Source organism: Saccopteryx bilineata, chromosome 2 (genome assembly GCF_036850765.1).
Source record: "Saccopteryx bilineata isolate mSacBil1 chromosome 2, mSacBil1_pri_phased_curated, whole genome shotgun sequence".
NCBI classification, from domain to species: domain Eukaryota; kingdom Metazoa; phylum Chordata; class Mammalia; order Chiroptera; family Emballonuridae; genus Saccopteryx; species Saccopteryx bilineata.
Genome location: NC_089491.1, coordinates 153,800,890 through 153,806,417, shown reverse-complemented (window position 1 = coordinate 153,806,417; position 5,528 = coordinate 153,800,890).

Below are 5,528 nucleotides of genomic sequence, written 5' to 3'. Positions count from 1 at the left end.
TTGATTATATTTCATTAGTTACTATTTTATCACTATACATAATTGTTTTGAGGTTTTACAAGGCTAAGGACTATGCTTCATGACTGTTTTACATGTAATTATATAATAATCTATACCAAAACAACTTTTAAATAAATACTACAATGTTTTAATTACTAATACTACATGTTTACTAATGATTAATTACATATGCATGGTAGTCTTATCTCCCTAACAACCATGAAGCATATAACTAGGTTTATATATATTTTTTGTATTCATAAAGCCCAAGTGTCAGCACCAGAGACCTTGTAGATATATGGTTCCTTGACTATAATTTGTCTAAAATATTCAATGGTAGCTGCCTCTGTAATATTGTAAAACCTTTAAATCACAGAAATGAATTCTAATAGCATAATATTTAATTTAAAAAACTAATAATGACTAACTTATGGGGTACTTATTTTCCGTGAAATAAGTATTATTATTATTCCCACTTTATATACAAGAAAATTGAGGCTCTTCTACATTGCTCAAGTTTACATATTAAGTGATGGAATTGGGACTTCAATTCTGTTGGATTCTATGCTGTTAACCACTATGTTTTCTTTCTCCCATATTTACACAGTTAATGTGAACCTCTGTACTTAAATTTTTATTTTTCAACTTTAAGTTTTCCCAATTTAAAAAAAGAATGATATGGGTTTCAGTAAATACAAATTATTTTTATCAGACCAGAAGTCAGGCAGTCTACTGATATTGCTATCAGAATTAAATGCAATTTCAAAAAAGAAAATAGAGCTGCAAAAGAAAAAACACATGAAAATGTGATGTTGCAACACACATTTTCTTCTTGCAGCAACTTTGTATATTTTATTTTAAGAACTGGTTGGAAACAATAGGCACAAAAGAATTGTGAGGGACAGGGTTAGTTTCTGTAGGGCCCCTTCAGTATCAGCCGATTCCCCATTCTCCAGTTGGGCAGTGTCTTCCTGTTGCTGGCCCGGGGAACTTTTCTATCCCCTCATTGTAAGTCTATCCTCTCTTGTCTGATTTCTGCTGTCTCCTGTCAATTTTTACTGCCAAGCTGGCTGCTGGCTAGTTAACATGCAATAAATCCATCTCTGATTATTTCATGATGGACATGACTAAGTTAATGTGTTACACACACCAAGAATATTTTAATGTGGACTTTATGGAGACCATGCCTTAACCCAAAGATTCTCTTCTTAGGAGTGGAGTGTATAATCTGAGTAGTAGAAGTAAGAATAATACCACCTTGTTCTCACAGACTGTAGGATTAAATTTAGAGGTCGAAAAAGAATCATTTCTCAGAAAAAAAGCACACTGTTTGATGCTTACGTCAAATGATTGGGATCATTGAATGATCAGGTAGAATAAAACAGTAATAATACTTAAGTCTCCTGATCCCAACCTATGTGTTGGTGAACAGGTTTTCTCCTTTAAAGGAAACATGTTATAGTAATAAAAAATTATTTTTTTTGGTATTTTTCCGAAGCTAGAAACGGGGAGAGACAGTCAGACAGACTCCCTCAATCGCCCGACCAGGATCCACCCGGCACGCCCACCAGGGGGCGACGCTCTGCCCACCAGGGGGCGATGATCTGCCCCTTCGGTGGCGTCGCTGTGCCGCGACCAGAGCCACTCTAGCGCCTGGGGCAGAGGCCAAGGAGCCACCCCCAGCGCCCGGGCCATCTTTTTGCTCCAATGGAGCCTCGGCTGCGGGAGGGGAAGAGAGAGACAGAGAGGAAGGAGGGGGTGGGGGTGGAGAAGCAGATGGGCGCTTCTCCTGTGTGCCCTGGCCGGGAATCGAACCTGGGACTTCTGCACGCCAGGCCGACGCTCTACCACTGAGCCAACCAGCCAGGGCTATAGTAAATTTTTTGAAAGGAGTCTTTTTCTTTTGGTGTCTCAAATCAATAGCTGTAGTATAATCACAAGAAATTCTTACTCCTGGTTTTGTAGATACAGCTGAATAAATGATATTTTTATAAACAAGTACTGAAGCAGTAAAGATTTCTAGTCTTAGTGTTTCAACTGAAAGCCTTCCTCTGAACAAGTTGTTGGAACACGTTCAGAGATGCCTATCATGGGAACGTACAATAGGGTAAATTGTGGGAGAAGAAGACAGAGATTAGTCACTCACAAGTTGGCAGCATAAAGACCAGGTAAAGGGCTGTGAGCCAGACTGACATCCATAAGATGAACTGGCACTCAACCTTGGTTTGGGTGGGAACTTATTTCTCGACTTCCCACATACTTTGTTAATAAAACTACAAAAAATTTTAAAAATATTTTTAGAATACCATTTAAAAAGGAGACTTAAAAATTAGATTCATGGTATATTCCTTATAGATTATTAGTTCCCCAGTAGAGAAAACAACGATGAACTCAGCTGGATAAAGTTTGAAACTAAAAGACAAGCGAATGACAGAACATGTCAAGTTTCAAATGTGAACCTGGTGAGCACTCTCCAGTTTTGTTATGCACCTGCCTGCTTAGCTCAGAATATCTGGTCTAGGGGAAATTCTTACTAGACAGCCATTCTGGTTTTCAAGTCTCCAATGGTAACCAGTATAGCCAATCTGCTACCCGTAGGGTCATTTTATGCACTTAGTGCTGAGTGAGATAAGGCTTATGCTAGCAAATATTGTCTTGCTAACACACTTACTGATCTCCCACCATATTGAATCTTTCCATGGGAAACTGTAGATATGACTGTGTAGGAGGATGGTGAATCGGAAGTGAGTTTAGTTACCTACAAGGAGGTAAAGGGTCAGTCTGAAATTGAAGGTACTTGGAAGCAGCAATGAATATTCAAAACTTAACTAACTGCTGGGTTTGTCATGCTGGTATTTTGTTTATATCTTTTATATCTTTTTGAAATAACAGAAAAAAATAGATTTTAAAATGTAGTGGTTCATCTCTCAGACTTCATTATTCTGTCCTCACAATGTGTATCACAATGAAATGACTGACTAAGGATTCTGAATACAAGTAAATATAGAAGCACTATATAAATATGCTTGTCGAATCAGGAGAAAGAAAGAAAAAGCTCTGAGGAGTTGTTTATGCTTTCTTTCATCTGAAGTGCCATTTTCTCTGTACATCAGATAACATATTGATTTCAGTATACTTCAATTCTCAATTTTCCATAACCAGAGAAGCCTTAATGACTTCTCCAAAGCTCAAGTCAGAAACAATTAATTAATTTTCCTAGTAGTTCAACTCTGTCAAAATTAAAGTGCTATTTTAATGAATTTTCAGACAGTTAGGATCTACACAGCAGCAGTTTAATGCCAAAAGCCTCTCTTTTACCATTGCAAGAAAAGTTTAAATATATACCAATTAAATAGAAAGTTCTAATGTTTTAAACTTTGTTATGGACATGAAAATGCAAGTTGCTTTACTTGACATTCTTCTAGGGTTTAACCTAATGTTGAGTTCACTGCAGCTCTGAACAGAACTGTTGCAGAATCATCTATAATATAATAAAAGTGAAATGCATCAGCCACTCCCCTATATACCATTCCTTTGCATTGTGGTTTGAAGGATAACAAAAAGGATTGTCCTATTTTCCCCTATAGATCTCATCTTATCTAAAACTCCCACTGATAATAGCACCTCTTACAAACAAGACATTTTTTCAAAGGCCAGCAGTAAAACTTCTTGGAAAGGAATAGAGGCTAGGGAACTAACATGCTCTCCTTTGCACAATAGTGAGCAATAGCACATTAACATAGATTAGTTTATCAGATTAGTTAACTGTCACTTAGAAAGCAAAGATTACAAATGGGAAAGGTGCAATTTGGGGATAGTGGAGAGGCGGCGAGAAGGTCTGTATTTTGAAGTGACAGCAGGGGAGCCTCCAGGGCGAAAGAGGAAAGTAGTAGTGATGGGAAAGAGAACGCTGGGAAGGGTCAGAATTTGAAAAAGCTAGGGGCAGCCTCAAAGTAAAGCTTCTTTCAGGCTGCTTTGAATACGACTAGGAATAAAACTCTAGAATAGTAATTGGAATAGTGAAGTGAGTTAAAAACAGAACTAAATTACAGGCGGATATGGAGTATATTTTGCTGAAGTAAAACTTCAGTGATGTTTCTTGCTTGATAATATTCAATTTGTTTTGAGCATTAGAAAATCTACTGTGATAATGCCACCATGGCATTTTATTTAGGGCTGTTAGATTTATTTTATTATTTTATTTTTTGTACTTTTCCAAAGTTAGAAGCAGAGAGGTAGTCAGACAGACTCCCACATGCACCCTACCAGGATCCACCAGGCATGCCCATCAGGGAGCAAGGCTCTGCCCATCTGGGGCATTTCTCTGTTGGGGCCGCACTCATTCTAGCACCTGAGGCGGAGGCCATGGAGCCATCCTCAGCGCCTGGGCCAACTTTGCTCCAGTGGAGCCTTGACTGCAGGAAGGGAAGAGAGAGATAGAGAGGAAGGAGACGGGGAGGGTTGGAGAAGCATATGGGCGCTTCTCCTGTGTGCCCGGGACTTCCACATGCCAGGCCAACAATCTACCGCTGAGCCAACCGGCCAGGGGGATGTTATATTTTTTGTTCTTTTGTTTTTCTTTTTTCACTTGAGTTATAATGTAACACTCAAACACTTCATGAATTTAGGAAAGTTGTTTTGAAGCATCTTTAACTTGTTTATAATTTTCTCTTTTCATGAGACTGGATTTATCACAGTTCCTCTATGAGAAGAGATATTTTCTCTCATATACAACCATTATACGGAATAATTTGTAATCTACCCAGTTTAGATTTCAGGGTGGTTGTAGATGGTCACATTTCTTGGTGCTCATCTAGTCTGTTATTGCTCATTAAAATTTTCAAGGTGTTCCTCAATTTACCTGTTAATCTTCTACAGGCATTTCCCTAATTTTGGGCCTTTCGATCTGCCCTCAGGGTTGACTGTAAACCGTGGGGTTTCCTGCTTCTTCACTTACAGAAAGCAGGTTGGCATCTGTCTTGGAAGTTGTCCTGCCTTATGGTTTCTAGGAGATGCTCACTATTGTCATTGCAAACTAAATGCAGTTATTTGTACTCCCCACCTTTGCTTCCAGCCGTATTGCTTCTTAAAGCTTAGCCAAATTGGTTGGCAAATGGAAGAGGCTGATTATTATTCTGGACATAAATAAAAATCAGGAGGCAACCTAGTCACCAAGTGCAAGAAGGAAAATCACGCCATAAATCTCATGTTATTTTCTATTTACATAATCAGTAGCAAATATCACTGGTAGTGCTTAAATAATGTAAATATAAACCAGGAGTGACTCTCACCATGGATCTTAATGAAACATCGTATATAATAAGTGTGGAATAAAAAGGCTCATTGAGCAGATTTTTATAAATCAAAAAGAATAAAAAGAAATACTTATAACATGCATAATACATATGTGTCAGGCACTTTGCCTTCAATGATGAGACTGAAGATTTCAGGTTGTAAAAATAAATAAGCTTATAAATCACCAAGGGGCCTTTTTATCCTTTCCTTTCCTTTCCTTTTCTTTCTTCCTT